Source organism: Triturus cristatus, chromosome 4_2, assembly GCF_964204655.1.
Source record: "Triturus cristatus chromosome 4_2, aTriCri1.1, whole genome shotgun sequence".
Lineage (NCBI taxonomy): Eukaryota > Metazoa > Chordata > Amphibia > Caudata > Salamandridae > Triturus > Triturus cristatus.
Window position 1 is genome coordinate 80,475,466 of NC_140586.1, and position 17,886 is coordinate 80,493,351.

At 44.7% G+C, this 17,886-nt stretch overlaps 1 protein-coding gene across 2 annotated transcripts in view; it reads right to left on the reverse strand.

Annotated features, from left to right (window-relative positions):
* The window catches only part of LOC146833028 (tetratricopeptide repeat protein 39A-like), a 223,920-nt gene that overhangs the window by 190,597 nt on the left and 15,437 nt on the right, over positions 1-17,886 (reverse strand). The window contains exon 1 of one of the 2 annotated variants that reach the window (XM_085600622.1): positions 2,305-2,367. The exons of the other annotated variant lie outside the window; for it this stretch is intronic. The gene's annotated coding sequence lies outside the window, so the exon portion shown is untranslated. Of the gene's footprint in view, positions 1-2,304; positions 2,368-17,886 lie in introns of those variants that run through there. 2 annotated transcript variants of the gene reach the window in all.

Below are 17,886 nucleotides of genomic sequence, written 5' to 3' on the forward strand. Positions count from 1 at the left end.
AGTTTGTAAAGCCTTATTTCTTCCATCTGCAGGACGCGCACTGCCATCCATCCCTCTCCTGCACACCAAGGCCTGGCCTAGCCAATGGGGTCTTCAACCTTTTCTGTACTGAGAGCTACTTATGTTCAATGAAAGGCATTGAGAGCTACTAATATTATTGTATAATCTCATTTTTTTATATGTATATTGATTCAACCAAGCAAAAGCTTTCTAATTTAATAAGCTGGTCTGCACACAGGTAAGCTACTCAGAGGTAGCTGGAGAGCTACAGTAGCTCACGAGCTACTGGTTGGAGACCCCTTTAGTCTGTGGAACTATTTATGTAATGTTATATTTTGAAATATTTAAGGAACACTTACACCCTAATGTGTCTTGGAGCTGAGAGCACAAAGGAGGAGTCTGCTACCCCTAAACTCCATCCCAGTTGTCCTGCTCGTCTTCAGCAGCCGTAGCGTAGGTTGTGCCAGCCCCCCACATCCCCTACATTCGCTGTACACACACTAGGTGCTTCGAAGTGGCTGTGCCCAAGGATGGACATACCTAGAGCCGTCTCACTCTGCTGCCTTCCTTCAATGGAGTAGCTCCAGACCAGTGGCGCTTTCCAATGTTGGCAGCTAGGGGCGCACAGTGGGATTAAAAGATTGGGAAATTCAACTGCTAAAGCACAAATACAAGCCTTATGCAGAAGTACTACATTAACCGCCGACATGGGTGGGAATTATGTCATTCCCATGGTTTATCTTCCATAATTCATGGGGACTGCATCATTTCCACAAACCTAAAAGAAGTCAACAACATGGAGTCCTATTTCCTCCTCACCAGCTTACTCGTTTCTAAGCAAAGCAACTATTTGAAAAACAAAACACTCCCCCAAAGAACTATTTGCTGTTTGTACAAGCAGCATTATCGCCAAAGAAAGGAAAAGGAAACAACAACTTCAATTTCCCGACAAAGTACGGCCTACTGTTATCTGAACACAAGGGACAGCAGCTACAAAACGCTTCATTCTTGGATGTGTTATAGTTTAAAATACCGTCAACAAATAAAGCAGGTCCTGCAACCCTTCCTACCGGCTATCAAAAGCATGGAATCCTCTCCTATGATTAGAAGGACTGGTTTGACGACTAGAGATTGCAGAGAGGGACACATTCCAGAAGCCTGAATTGACATACATAAGATTATGGCATGTTGTTCTTGGCAGGGACTCTCGGTAAACACCCACAAAGCAAAATGAAGGCATGTCTGGCGATTAAACTATAGAGCAGCCATACATATATCTTATATTTCCTAGTATGCAAAGCAGTTTTTTGAAACAGGTTTTTGAGCAACAATACTGGGAGGAGAGGTAATAGACTGGGTCAATAGCCTTAGATTCAGAGATTAACTAGAGGTACAATTACATACACTGGATGTAAATTGGAATAATTTTGGGGGGGGTGACCAGCAAGATGGCCGCCATGTAACCCTCACCCACCACGGTAACCCCTTGGTGGCATGCTTCATCATAGGGTTCATCCCTAACCTGCTACGGAATGAGGCGTGCTACGACCAACGTATACGTGGGAGACTCTGTTAAAAATATCTGGCTAGTGGAAAAAGGACTATTTTATTCAATTCCCTAGTCAATATGATTAAAAATGGGGATGACGAGAAACTATTAGGGTAATTGATCCTTTGTTTCACTGGTCGACTAGTTTCAAGACCTACCTCAAGGCTTTTCATCAGGATCTAAGGGGGTTACTCCCTGTTACCACTCCTACAGTCATCAAATCTCTTAAAAAGTGAAAAATTAGATATAATGAAAATACATGAAAATAAAGGTATACCTCACCTATTTAGTCTGTTCTTAAGTTTTCTACAAAGGTTGGGAAAGAAAACGAGTCATTAAAAATACGCATGGGCCGTGGGCCTCATAAATGTATTATGTGTTGCCCATCATGCACTAAAGTGAGTGGATAGTGATATATTTCTCATACTCTGAACATGTGAGCACACTGTGAAAAATGATTTCAATGCAAGGGTTAGGTTAGACACACAGTACCTACACACACACAGGACCTGCTCCCAAAAAGAGCAATACTGCATGCAATACATTGCATACATGTAAATATGCCCTAGTTAGGTCTCATGAGTCCAACCGGGGGAGAAGGGAGGCCTGTAGTCATACTCTGGTAGTATAAAACACAGTATTTCAAACAGGACAATTAGATGCAGCAAAGGTTTAGAAAACCTCCTATAGTTAGAAGGAGAGCTCCACCAAACCTTAAGTCTCGGAATTCTGAAATTTGTCATGGTAGGACTTACTTTGTCAGGGCTACTCCCTTGTTATGGGATTACGCATTTTTCCGTGGCTCCGGAGATGTCGGAGGGGCGTGGCGTGTTAGACGTGCTGATGTCGGCGTCCTCGGGGCGGTACGGCACTAGACCGCTAACTGTCTCGAAGAGAAGAGCTCTCTCTTTGCCTAGCTGAGGCGCGTCCCCTGTCCCTGAGTTCGCACCTGGGCTACTCAGGGGAAAACACATTTTTTCATGTTTCTATATTAGTAATGCACGATGGGAAAGTACCCACACAATCTGAAAAAAATTAAGCAGCGGAATTATTAGGACCATTTCCTTTTAAGCTTTAATAATCAAAGTAAGTTGTTGTCAAGAAATGGGGATGTACCCGGGTTCGCCTGGAGCAGAACCTGAAAACTTCTAATAAAGTTATAATAAAAATTATGATACAATACACCTTGCTTTTGTCTGGTGTCAGTTGGTGCTAGATCGCCAACACCGGTATATACAAGGTGGATTAATTTGTAGACATATGTGTGTCGATGTTGGTGCAGACATAAAGGCCATCCATTGTTACTATCAGACTTAGAAAAACACCATTGGGAAATGATCACAGTGTTAGAAAGCTTCTCAGGCGCTGAGGTGGTCACAGATGGATATAGGGTTAGTCATATAAACTGACCCCAGGCTTATGAAAGTATCATGAGGAAATGGTCACAATGCAAGAAAACTTTTCAGGCGCTGAGGTGGTCACTGGTGGATCTAGGGTTAGTCATATAAACTGGCCCCAGGAGATGTTTTCATTCAGGCCGATCTCGTGTGACTTGAGTCTTAGACCCACCGCTGTTCTTTCTCGAACAACTAAGACTCACTTGTTCGATTACTGCCCAACGTAAGTCGTTAACAGTATGGTGGTGTTCCATGTAATGGGTGGTCATTTTAGATGTTGTTCATTGGCATCTGAACTTACTACGAGGCTCGCAGATTCTGGTCTTGATTTTACAACATCATCCCCATATAGTGTAAATTACACGGGCAGGTGATTATATAGATCACCCTCTCCGTGTTGCAGTTGGTGAATAGTCATAATTCCCATTTGTGTTATTATTGAAAGTAATGGTTTTCCTGGTTTGTGTCAGATGGCACACACTGCAGTTGCCACATGGGTGGTGTCCGTTGAGAGGTGTGATGAAACTCTTTCCCATTGACCTGTCTGTAGGGGTGCGTGATCTGGTGTGTACCTACATGTCCCTAAGGCTTTGGCCTCTTCTGTGGGAGAACATCGGTTTCGTTACAGGTGTATCGCTGCCATTCAGAATTCACCAATGTTTGCTGATAATATTTTCACCTCATTCGATACACAGCTATAGGTGGTGATACAGATGGGGCGAACCTCTTTTTCTTTCTGTACTGGGGGCTCTAAAGGGGTTCTCTGTTATTTTTGCTCTTTTCATAGCTTTTCTATGTGGGTATTTCCTTGCCTCTAACTCGGAACGCAGATCTGCAGCTTGTGTGTTGTAGTCACAAAGTTCAGAACAATTTCGTCTGAGTCTTAAAAATTGTCCGAATAGTAGGTTTTCCCTCAGATGTCTATGGTGAAAACTGTCGAAGGGAAGTAGACCGTTTTTTGCTGTAGGCTTGAAATGGGTTGTGGTTTTAAGGCCTCCTTCCTGTGTGAAAATGTTCAAATCTAAGAATACCAACTCTGTTCTGGAAATGCTGTGTGTAAATTTTAGGAAGTCATTCTGCCTATTGTTAGCTGTTTTTTCATCACCATTCCATATTACTAAGATGTAGTCAATATATCTTTTCCAAAGTATAATGTTAGTAATGTAGGGGTTTAGTGTTGCTAAAATCTTTTGTTTTTTAAGGTAGTGTACATATAGTCCAGCCACACTTGGAGCAAATGTGCTACCCATGCTGCTACCATGCTTCTGTAGTTAAAGGGTGTCTTTGAATTTGAAAACGTTCTCCGTCAAGGCTAGTTTGCAAAATTCCATCACTAGGTTGCATGGAGTCTGATACTCCCAATCTGTTGCGAAAAGGACTTCTTCCAGAATGTCTTGTGTTTCTGTGTGTGGTAGGCTACTATAGAGGCCTTCTATGCCCAAACCAATCAATAGTTGTTTATGGAGGTCAAAAGGTATGTCCTGCAATGTTCTTAATACATCTTTAGTGTCCTTTAGATATGTTTCGGTGCCTTGTATGATAGGTCTCAGAAAGGCATCCACAAACTTTGAGAGTGGTTCAAGAATCGACCCTATACCTGAGACAATGGGGCGTCCCGGTGGTTGGTGCAGATTCTTGTGTATTTTGGGAATAGTGTAAAAATATGGGGTTACTGGATATTTGTTGGTCAGGAAATCACCTTCTTTCCTGGAGATCCAGTCATGGGCCAGGGCTTCTTCTACCATCCCGCCAATTTGACTTCTTATTCTCTCTGTGGGGTCTCTGGAGAGGGGTTCATAGTTGCTGGTGTCATTCAGCAGGCGGAGGCATTCCGCCTTGTATGCCTCCCTTGTTTGATTGACTACGGCTCCTCCCTTATCTGCGGGTTTGATGACTAAATTGTCATTATCTGAGAGTTGTCTTATTGCCTGTATTTTTCTTCCTTCGAAGTATTATGAAAGGGGGGTGTGGTTTAGAGCTCAAGGAAGATGACGGTGCAAGCGAGTAGCTCTGCCTCAAGGGGACGCATAAACAGAATTTTCATGAAGAATCGTGGAAAATATTCTACCCGTTTTGGCCAGAGATGATGCTGCGGCGACAAGGAACAAAATTCTGATGGTCTAAGACCTCTAGATTGTGGCGTCGAGGTGCGCCGGCTTTCATTGCTGACTCATTGAACAGCGGGAGCCTCCATACTACGGAACAACAAGGCCACTTGAAACCTCTTAGACCTGTGCTCACGGAAAACCACCCTGAGCCTCCCTAGATCACTTAAGAGTCTACAGCTCTAAAAAAAAAAAAAAAAGGAGGAAACTGGCAATTCCCACTCTGATACAGGAGACCTTGCTCCATTACGGATAAAACCCTCAAGCAGAACATCCGGGGAGCCTAACAGAGAGGAAACGCAACACCGCAGTACCGCAGTACCAGGGGTGCTTGACAAGATATTAAAACAAAAATGGAACCAGAGCCAAAAAAACTATCTGAGGAAAACAAAGACTAAAAATAAGATGAGAAGAAATTGACAAACAAACATCTCCCCGGGCAACTCACCACAATTCTACCCCGGCCGTTCCCGGTCGTTCTCATCTCAGCGATTGCGGGGGCTAAGGATCGTGCAGGTAGAATAATGAATAATAAATGGAAATTCGAGTGATTTCGATTGTCTACAGCGACGTACGTGGCGTGCCTGGCTCCAAAATGGCACTTGAATTGTGACTATGACAAGCTGTGAACTGTGTGTCCTTAACATGCTGTGTGGATTGTGAAACACACTTGAACGGTTTTTGACCATCACTTGCGGTGGACAGAGGATCATACCCAATTACAAACAAGCGAACTACATGAGGAAGACATCGACGCAGGTAAATAACAAGTAAAAATACAAATTTACTGGATTTTGAGACATTTTGAATGTCTACAGCAACGCACAAGGGGTTCCTGGTCCCAAAATGGCCCCTGAATTGTGACAAAGACAAGCTGTGAACTTCCTGACCTTAACATGGAGCAGGAATTGTGAAACACACAAACGAATTAAGCGAATCCACTGGAGCATTGGTCCACAAAATACCCAGTTTTTGAAGCAATGGAGGAGTATGGCTGGAGTAAATTTTAAGCATTAGCTTTACGCATTTGCTCTGACAAAATTCTAGCATCCAAAACATTAAGACAACGGGAGGCCACTACTTTGGAATGCGAGGAGTCTTTGCTGCATTAACCCATCAAACCATTATAGCCTTGGCACTGAAATTACTACTGGAATTGAGTTACCACTCACCAATGTTGTTGCTGGATACTGCTGGTGAATTCAATCCCTCCAGGTGCACGACGATCATTGCAAGCAACGGAAGGGGGACTACAAAAGGTCAAGTTACAGTGCACAACTCTTGATCAGGTAAACTTCAGAGTGAAGATATGGCATTCGTCAGCAAGCACTCATTATTACTGGTGGCGCCCGAAGCTGATATCTGAACAATCCCTCCTGTGGTTGAATATATGCAAAGTCCTAGAGTTGGGAAAATCTCCGGTAATAGTATGAGCAAGAAAGAAAATAAATCGACCCTCATGAGGGTCAAATCTGATCCGCCAAACCCAGACTCCCTGGTCAAGAACAAACAGGACATACGTGCAACGATGGAAACAATCCTAGTGAAACTAGCAGAAGTTCACGAACTAGCAACATCTACAAAAGAAAACACTGACTCCATGCACTTAGAAATCTCAGCAATGCGCCTAGAAATTAAAGAGACCAACAAGAAGGTGGTCAAAGCAGAAAGCAGAATAAGTCAACTGGAGGATAATATGACCTGCACACAAAAGTCAATATCAAAGATTGAAACGTCCTCCAGATCATATGCAAAACAACTATCAGACCTAGAAGACAGAAATCGGAGAGGAAACCTGCAAATTTTTGGCATGCCAGAGGGCAGCGAAGATGAAGCAAGCCATTGTGTGACCAGTGCTTAATTTGAGCTGGTGCTTTCCAGTGCTCAGCACCGGCACTTAAATGGTTTCCGGTGCTCAGCACCGGCACCAAATTGTCAACACCATAATTAAAACAGTCTACCACATGGTGGCGCTGCTCATCTAATTTAGAGAACAGCAGAACAACGGTTGTGTAGGAATGCAATATAAATTAAAATTGCTATTACCTGCCTCCCCTGCCATTCCTTTAGCTTTGGGGACCTGGAATAATCTGAACTGTCGCATTTACATGCGAGAGAGATGGTTAGTAGTTGTTTTGGCAGCAATGGCAAGGGTCATGGGTGGTGCAAGCTGCAGTGGCCTCCTGGTCAGAGCCCTGGAACTTGATATTTTACAAATCAAGCACTGTGTGTGACCCTCCTAGAGAAATAGATACAGCAAGCCACAGGTCTGATCTTCGAAAAACCGCTGGAGTTTGATAGGGCTCATAGAGCCCCAACAAAAAGAATGGTCAGCCACCCGCATCCAAGGCCCATTGTCTGTAACCCACTAAGATACCAGCATGTACAAATCATCCTTGCCTTTATGAGGAAACAAAACCACATTATATAGAACAACAACAACATTTTATAACACTGGACTACTCCAAAACCACAGTAGATACCAGGAAAAGTTTTCTTGCTCTACGACCCAGGCTGAAAGCGATGGGATATCAATTCTCATTCGCGGGTCCCTCTAGATACCGCGTACTTGCACAAGGTACTCCTCACCTATTCACAGAATGGAGAAGCTCTGGGAAGAATACTGGATAAGGCGGAGGAAAACAGGATGGACATCTCTACGCCAAGCGACCCGGCAGTGAGACCGAATCGGTTAGACCGTAGTGTTGACCTTCACCAGTAATGTGGTAACCTAAGGCACCCTGGCAGCACCCCACCAGGAAGTTGCAGGTAGAATAGGAACACCAGTGCATTATTTGAAAAAATGAATAAATAAGTACCAGGGCCTTGCAAGGAGGCCACCACAGTTTGCACCACCCATTGCCAGCGCTGCCAATGACAGTACCTGTTTAAGGCCCTCAAAACTATAAGAATGGCTTGGACGGGAAGTATTGGTTGTTTTTTATGTATATTGAATTACTAAACAACCTTTGAAGTTGAAGACGATGAAGTCAATCCACTCCGGGGCCCCCACGGACCCCTACCCCACCACATTTTCAACAGAGCCGCCGACACCATCGCACCCATGCTCTGCCACACCATCAACCGCTCCCTGGCAACCGCCACATTCCCCGACGACTGGAAACACGCCGAGGTCAATCCCTCCTGAAGAAACCCTCGGCGGACCCCACCGACCTCAGAAACTACAGACCCTCTCCCTGCTCCCGTTCCCAGCGAAAGTCATCGAGAAAGTCATCAACAGCCAACTGGCCACATCCTTCGAAGAGCACAACATCCTCGACTCCTCCCAATCCAGCTTCAGAAAAAACCACAGTACGGAAACCGCCCTCCCTGCTGCAACAGACGACAACTGCACCCTACTGGACAAAGGAGAAACAGCCGCCCTCATCCTCCTCGACCTCTCAGCGGCATTCCGACACAGTCGCTCACCGCACCCTAATACACAGACTCCACGACGCAGGGATCCAAGACAAGGCCCTCAACTGAATCAGCTCATTCCTCTCCGGCAGAACGCAGTGGGTCAGACTCCCCCTTTTCCTCTCCGACCCTACACCTACCACCTGCAGAGTCCCCCAGGGGTCCTCCCTCAGCCCTACACTCTTCAACGTCTACATGGCTCCGCTCGCCCCCATCATCAGAACCTACGGACTCAACATTGTGTCATACGCAGACGACACCCAACTCGTCCTCTCCCTATCCAACGAACCCAATACCGCCAGACACAATTTTCGAGAAGGCATGGAAGCCGTCGCCAAATGGATGAAAAACAGCTGCCTACAACTAAATACCAACAAAACAGAAGTACTCATCATGGGCCCAAACCCCGACGCATGGAAAGACACCTGGTGGCCCCCCGCCCTCGGAAGCCCGCCCACCCCCACGGACCACGCACGCAACCTGGGAATAATCCTGGACTCTGAGCTCAAAATGGGCTGCCAGATCAACTCTATCTCGTCCTCCTGCTTCCCCACCCTCCGCCTCTTATGTAAGACCTTCAAATGGATCCCCCTCGAACACAGAAAGACCGTCACTCACGCCCTGGTCACCAGCAGACTCGACTATGGCAACTCACTCTACGCCGGAATAAACAAAAACCTCACCGCAAGCTACAGAACATCCAAAACGCCGCCGCAAGACTGGTCCTCGACCTGCCAAGACACTGCCACATCTCCCAGCACCTGCGCACACTCCACTGGCTCCCCAGTGAAGCTAGAGTCACCTTCAAGATGCTCACTCATGCCCACAAGGCCCTCCACGACATCGGACCAGCATTCCTGAACAGCCGACTCGAATTCCACGCACCCCAGAGGACCCTATGATCTGCCCAGCTCTCCTACGCTGTGGTCCCCCGTACCAGAAAGACCAGATTGGGAGGCCGCTCCTTCTCCTTCCTCGCAGCCCGAGTCTGGAACACCCTGCCGCTCCACCTCAGACAGACAACATCGCTCCCCATCTTCGCAAGAAACCTCAAAACCTGGCTTTTCGACAGACCGCCCCCTTGATGGACTGGAGCCTGCTAACCCCATCCCCCCACCCACCCCCAGCGCCTTGAGCCCCTTTCGGGTGAGTAGTCGCACTTAACAAACACCTGATTAACTGATTGATTGTTCCTTTTTAAATTACACAAACAAAGCCACCATGTGGCAACTTGGTAAGTGCTGTTGTTGACAATTAAGGGGAATTATATGGGGGGGAAGCGCACACCTGTTTAATATAATTGACTGAATTTTCAAATTGTACACAATGGTGAAACAGTGTTACGCTTGCTGTCTGGTCAAGCGTCTATAACTAAAAGAAGAGATTACAAACTGGCAGGGTTGTATACACTGTGCACTGTGCAGGGGGTTGCTAAAGAACCCTGTTACCTTATGCAAAATTGTTATAGAACATAATAAGTGAATCGAAGCATAAATAGGTTGTTTGCATTATATTTGTTCGTCAAAATATATGCATGAAATTTCCTCAATCCAAATTAATAAAACATGATAGTATCACCAGTATATGTCATGTTACTTAAATAAACATAGCATATAGTCATTACATCATGCTAGTCACATAAATCAATATACAAGACATTTGAGAGAAAGCCCGATGCATTTCGGGACTGGCACGTCCCTTCGTCAGGGGCAACCTGTAGACAAAAATATCAATATTACAAACAATAATGATTTTTTTGATGTTTTTGAGGGGACAACATGTGGGTACCAATGCATAAGATCACGTAGAGCTTTAATAAAGCTGTGCTTAATTGTTATGCTAATGTTATTGCTTCACCCTTGTGTGGTTAGTGATGTACTAAATTACTGGAATTAAACAATTTTGAAAAGTATGCTGTTAGTTTTTGAATAAGAAAGTTTGTGAATAAGACGTTGTGTGAAGGGCTTGACCGGTCAGAGACTGGAGAGACGAGAAGTGTAAAATTGTACCTTAGATCTCAAAGATGTCAGGCTAGAAAAAGGTTCCAACCTGAATGCTGGAAACAAGAAAAGGTGAAAGAAAGAAGTGAAAAAATAGCTGCAATGTGAACGTAGATGCCAATGTGAAAAGAAAATAGAACTGAGCTCACCTTGAAAATGTGGGAAACAGTGGTTTCCCACTGGAAAATGGTATGGCTAAGCGATGCTAAAAAGTAAACAAATGAAAGGAAATGAACTGGTGAACTAAACGCTAAAAAGCGCTGACTCTGTGAAAATGACAATGAAAGAAAACTCACCCCGGTGGGCGTGTGAAGAGATGGCCAAAGGTTGAAAACGTTATTGGCAAATGACCTCATCAAATCACTTCATACTGCAAACAGAGAATGACTGGCGTCAAATCAAAAGTGTCAGGTACGCATAATAGCAGGATAAAGAACAAAATGAAGGCAGGAAAACACTCACCGATGATGATTTTCTTAACGCGGTAACGGTGAAAAACTAGATGGCAGCTGAACCGACATGCAACCCATTCGGGCGCGCGTTTAAATGCGCGTGTAAAAATACATAAAATAAAAGAAGGACTGATGGAAAAGGCTATGGCGGTCATCTTTGAATGGAGAATGGAATAGTGATAAATATGCAAGAGAATGTAAATGTTGTATACAGATAAGTGTACTAAGTGATCAATTAAATGACCGCGAACGGAACAAAAAAAGTAGTAGGAAAAAATACGAAATTGTGGAAAATACAGACGGAAGATCACTAAGATGGGATGATTAAATAAATAAATCGCTCCTTGGTGATAGGAAGTAATGGTAAAGAAAGTGACAGCATGTCACTGCGAGAGATTAATTGGACTGGTGACTACTGGAAAATAAACAAGAAGCCATGAGGATGTAAGAGGAACATCACAAATAAAAGGTGGAGTAGAAAGAAATACGGCGAACGAGCAGATGGTATGCATATTAAATGCAAGGAAGAGGTGCAAGGGACAGTGGCATAAAAAACTGACTGATAATGATGGGTGTGGAAGCAGGTGTATACACGGGGTGGACATATTCAGAAAGAGATGAATATGTGAGAGAAGAATAAGAAATATAAGTGATGATCACCACCTTGAGTGTGGATATTTACAAACTGCGTAGTGTTTATACAAACAGATATTTGTTAAGGGATACATTACAAGAAGCAACTCATGTCAAAGCGATCATTGAGCCCTGCCGGGAACATAGTATTAAATTTTTTGATCCAGCAAATTTCCCTTTGGAACAAAATTTTTGTAACGTCCATGCCTGGTCGTACAGTTAATTTTTCAATTATTTGAAATCGCAGTTGTGATATTGTGTGTTTTGCCTCATCCCAATGAGTGGCTATACTAGATGTAGTGGTTTTAGTTCTAATCTTACTTTTGTGTTCAGTTATTCGGACTTTGACTTTCCGTTCAGTTTTGCCCACGTAGGCTTTACCGCACGGGCACTTAATACAATAAATTACATTAGAAGAATTGCAGTCACCCGTGTGATTAAGCCTGATTTTAATACCTGACAAAGAGTGAGTTAATGTATTGCCAACTATAACATTGTTGCAATGGATGCAGCTATTACATTTTTTGGTGCCTAATCGGTCTTCGGTGTTCGTGGCAAAGATAGTACCGTTTGAAGATTTTTCCCTTTAGTGTAGGCAAAAAGGGGTTTGTCATGAAATAGTCAGTTGAAGTCTTTTTCGTTTTGCAGTAATTCCCATCGGTTAATGATAATTTTTTTAATCGTTTGTGAAACGGTAGAGTATCTAGACACAAATACTGTTCTTAATCCTGCTTTATGCGTACCTGACACTTTTGATTTGACACCAGTCATTCTCTGTTTGCAGTATGATGTGATTTGATGAGGTCATTTGCCAATAACGTTTCAACATAGAGTACCTTTGGCCATCTCTTCACACGCCCACCGGGGTGAGTTTTCTTTCATTGTCATTTTCACAGAGTCAGCGCTTTTTAGCGTTTAGTTCACCAGTTCATTTCCTTTCATTTGTTTACTTTTTAGCATCGCCTAGCCATACCATTTTCCAGTGGGAAACCACTGTTTCCCACATTTTCAAGGTGAGCTCAGTTCTATTTTCTTTTCACATTGGCATCTACGTTCACATTGCAGCTATTTTTTCACTTCTTTCTTTCACCTTTTCTTGTTTCCAGCATTCAGGTTGGAACCTTTTTCTAGCCTGACATCTTTGAGAACTAAGGTACAATTTTCCACTTTTCGTCTCTCCAGTCTCTGACCGGTCAAGCCCTTCAGACAACGTCTTATTCACAAACTTTCTTATTCACAAACCAACAGCATACTTTTCAAAAAATGTTAATTCCAGTAATTTAGTACATCACTAACCACACAAGGGTGAAGCAATAACATTAGCATAACAATTAAGCACAGCTTTATTAAAGCTCTACGTGATCTTATGCATTGGTACCCACCCCTCAAAAACATCAAAAAAATCATTATTGATGTTGTTTGTAATATTGATATTTTTGTCTACAGGTTGCCCCTGACGAAGGGACGTGTCAGTCCCGAAATGCATCGGGCTTTCTCTCAAATGTCTTGTATATCGATTTATGTGACTAGCATGATGTAATGACTATATGCTATGTTTATTTAAGTAACATGACATGTACTGTTGATACTATCATGTTTTATTAATTTGGATTGAGGAAATTTCATGCATATATTTTGACAAACAAATATAATGCAAACAACCTATTTATGTTTCGATTCACTTGTTATGTTCTATAACAATTTTGCATAAGGTAACAGGGTTTTTTAGCAACCTCCTGCACAGTGCACAGTGTATACAACCTGCCGGTTTGTAATCTCTTCTGTTGACAATTAAGGGCCATTGCCCAGCACCGGAAACCACAGGCTCAATTTAAGCACTGGGGAAAAAAAGGACATATTTGGGTCATTAACACCTACCCTGCATTGAAAGCAGTCCTCTAGCCTCCAGTCAAATGGGAAATAGGGGGTTAGCAGAATGGCCGGTCCAGCTCTAATTGCTTGCAGGGTAAATGGACCTATTTCAGACGTGTGTATTTCTGCAAATCAAAGCTGTTAATCCAAGCAAGATATCTCAGTTGGTTGAGAGGTCTGCTACACAGACCCAAATTTATCCTGCAGATTACAGGTTTGAAACCTGAAATGGCTGGTCCAGGCTTCCATCCTAATGAGATTGATAAAACACATCTACCAAGGAGTTAGATAATAATCAGACTCACTTTGGAAGGGAGCAACATGATTTATAAGACTTGAAAAAAAAATCCATTCAGCACAATGCACCTTAATGGGGAGTTGACTGACTTGGAGGACCTAGAAGCTCACTGCTCTCTGGGCACTGGCAAAGGCCCATCGCTCTTTGGGGCAGCACACAAACTCTTTCAACATGTTCAGAAATCCTCTTTGGGTTATACATTTGTGTCCGGTCTATTGAGATCAGGGGCCACCACCTTTAGGATGGCTGATTTACATCATGGTTAAAGTAATGTTTTTTCTACATGTGCCTCATTTCTTAAGATCAGCAACTGCAATGTCTGTGTCAGGCAACCAACCTCATTCGTTGTAGCAAGTACGTAATCTCATGCTTTTGACTCGACCTTTCACTTTATTGACCATATTGGTCTCAATCTGTGGGTCAAATCTTGAATTAGGTTACTAACTTTCTTCTTTGGACTCTGTAATTACCCTCCTAGCAAATGGCCTATGAACTCTGTGTTTTGCCTTCGGCAACTATCCTCGATCTTTGTATTCCATGACTGGTCTCAGTCATTGAGCTCATTAATTTATGTTCTTTAATTTTAGAGAGAATTCTTAGCATGTTGAGACTACCCTTTGTCTTTAGGATGGATAACACAACTCTGAGTTAGGGTTTGGTTTGACAGTTCGGTGACTTCCCTTAGTCTTTGTAAGATACAACTCCCAACCTTTTATTTTAGCCAGGCGGCACAATCCTCATTCAGCGACTACTCTCATTCTTTGGGTCTGCTGATTATTTCTTTTTTGACTTGCCATTTTGTTTAGCGACTATCGACAGTGTTTGAGTTTGGCATCTATTCCGTACTTGTGTTCAATTTTTAGGTTTGGTGATTACTCTTCCTTTTTGACTTTGGTTGTTAACCTTAATTTTAAGGTGCAGTTACTCTCCTTGGACTTTGGGTTCAGAGAGTACCCTCAAACCTAGTGTTCAATTTTTAGGTTTGGGAACTATCATAAATCATTCGGGCCGGGAACTATTATAAGTCTTTCAGGTCTGCAACTATCCGCAGTACTTGGGTCTAACCTCATTCTGTGCGTTCAGCAAATACCGTCTAGTTTCTGGTTCGGTCCTAGGGTTAAGTAATTAATTATTTTGTTCACCAACTGTTCTCGTTCTATTGGTTCGTTCTTTGGATTTGGCAGCTACCATCAATGTTTTTATCATAGTTTTTGAGGTATAACCTGTGGCCACTGTGTTCATACTTTGAGGTTGGTACTTCATCTACACCTTTCTAGACTAAAAGATTAGCCAGTCTTTTTTTATGTGTGACCACACTGGACCTTTAGGCTTAGTGACTAGCTCTAGTTTAGGATTTCAGACTACCCTCATTTTTGTTTTATTCATTGTTTGGGTTTGACACCAACAACCAGAGATAGAGTTTAATCTTTGACTGGAGATTCTTACCATCCTTTGGGTTTATTCTTTGGGCTCAGCAACTGCCATCATCTTTGGTTTCAATCTATCGCATATTTAGTTATCCTTAATAACTGGGTGTAGGAAATGTGCCTTTTCTGTGTTGTCACCCTGGATTTTTCACATTTTGCTGGACACTACATTTTTGCTGACTTTAGAACCGGTGCACTTTACGTCCCTAGTGGACTACATCACCTTTTGTGCTGCCCGTTGAGCTCACGGCAAGATGGCTGCGCCCTAGAATAGCTCTGCCGGCTGGTAATTAAATCCAGCAAGACTCCGGGCCAATTGCAGGCATCACGGGCCCAAAATACAGAGAAATGCTTATGATCCACCCCTGTATGCATCCAGACAAAAAAGAACGACAGAGAACCGTCTGACCCGCGGCTGGGGCGAAACCGAAATTCAAGGCAGCCTGTAGAAAATGGCGGACAGATGCCGAGACCTGAGGGGGCGAGGTTGTGACGGAACTGGGACGCCACCTGGAATCCCTGCGGATTGTCCGGACCTGGCGGGGAACGGGCGTGGCCCGGTGCGGTAGCGCAGAGAGACTGCTGATCTGGAGGCGGACCCCCAGAGGCCTGGACATTGGTACTGGAGCCGGAGGCCGCAGCCCTGGGGGTGAGGCCGCGGCCCTCACCTATGTCCTGGCGGTGCCCAATAGAGTGCCAGGAGCCAGCCGGACAGAGGGCCTCCGCGAGCTGAGCAGAGCGGTCGATCGGCACCAGCTCTGATCGCCGCGACCCCCGAGGTGAGACTGTGCTGCTATCCTGGGCCTCCCTGACTCCCGACGGGGTGGCAGAGTTTGGCCAGGTGACTGCTAAGGGGTGGCGGGGTTCCCTGGCTAGGGACTCCCCCCCCACTAAAGACTTCCCTGCGCTCTTGTGTCTGACAGGCATCACTTGGAGGGCCTGCTGTGGGTCCCGACGGGGGTGGAAAGAAACGGGCCGTGATCAGCGGACCACACCCAGCCCCACGGAGGCCCCCCAGTAAATAACAGCAAGACTGCAGCACAAGACCCTTGCGGGCCCTTTGTATGATATAAAAGCACCCTTGGCGCGCTAATGGTTGGGCGCCACCCGATCATGGACAGTCTCTCAGCATTGAACTAATGTGACAGTGTTTCTGTTGTCTGGCTGCCGCCATTGACATTGAAGAGCGCCTCGTGGCACAGAGAATAAGTGCTTAAGAACATAGTCCTAGTTGTGAGCCCATACCTTGGAATAAATGGATAAAGCAGTGCATATAGTGCGAAACTCCTGGTGACTAACTGCGGCGGTAACCAGAAGTGTACACACTCAATAGCCAAAGCGGATATTGAGCGGCCCCCCTGGGTGGCGGGTGGCTTCGGCGACATCGCTCTTTAGAGCTGGTGCCGTTGGAATAGAGCCGGTCGGTCCAACGGAGGGCACAAAGTGAAAGACACAAACAAACAAAGTATTGCGAAGCCATACATTCAAGTATTTTGCTCAACCCAAAAATGGGGAAAACGGACATGCAGCAGACGTGCCTCACCTTTGAGGCAAAAAAAATGCACAAGCCAGCACAGCATGCCCACTCGGATTCGGAGCAGGACCCACCATCACAGACGTGCGGCTTGCTGGAAGCCACCCTACAAGCCATGCAAAAGAGCCTCCTGTCCATTGACGGGAAAATAGATGCCCTCAACACACACATGGACAAGATGGCCTCAAGGCTGGAAAAACAGGACGGCAGGCTCACCGAGGCAGGGCAACGCATCTCAACTGCAGAAGATGATGGTCACACGCTAACCCACAAACAACTAAACATGGACAAAGTGCTTGCTGTCATCCCAGCCAAAAATGAGGACTTGGGGGCGCGATCACACTGTAACAACTTACGCATTCTGGGAGTCCCGGAATCCACCAACATAGGGCGGATGGAGCACTATGTGGAGGAGATGATCAGGAAAATCTTCAGCAGTGAGGAACTATCGGCAGTGTTCGTGATAGAGCGGGCATATCGGTCCCTGCAGACACGGCCCCCACCTGGAGCACCGCCGCGTCCAATAATAGCGAAACTCTTGAATTACAGGGACAGAACCACAATTTTATGGATATTGTGCGAGAAAAGGTACTATTCAATTTGACAGAAATAATTTATCCTTCTGTCTGGACTTCACAATGTCAGTACAAATGTCGCGTCGAGAGTTCGGACCTGCGAAAAAGAAATTACAGACACTAGGCCTAAAATACGCCATTCTATATCCAGCACGCTTGAGGGCGGAGCAAGATGGCCACCCTCTCATTTTCAATAACCCCAAGGCAGTCATGGACTATCTCAAGAAAGCAAAGAAAGTGCGGCCACCCTCCACTAATGATGATGAAGGCAAGGATGCCTCCTCGACCCTGGGCGAATGACCGGCTCTACCAAAGTACACAATCAGACAAGTATTAGTAGTAGAAATGTTAATATACGTTTCAATTTGTCACTAGATACTATATGTCACTCCTAAAGGTGCAGATATAATACGGAGTGGAGACAGAAACTAAGGGTGCATAAGACACCCACCCATAATTGCAAACATGGACCAGATGTTCTGGGCCTTACAGTCACGCTCCAGCCCCCTTTGGCCCATGGAAGGGTAAAGTGCTCTGGCACCCCCCAAACAGGTTAGACCCCAACCTTAGTTGAATTTTTTGGGATATATTGCTCTCCCTGGCGAGTGCGGAAATGTTTGATGTTAT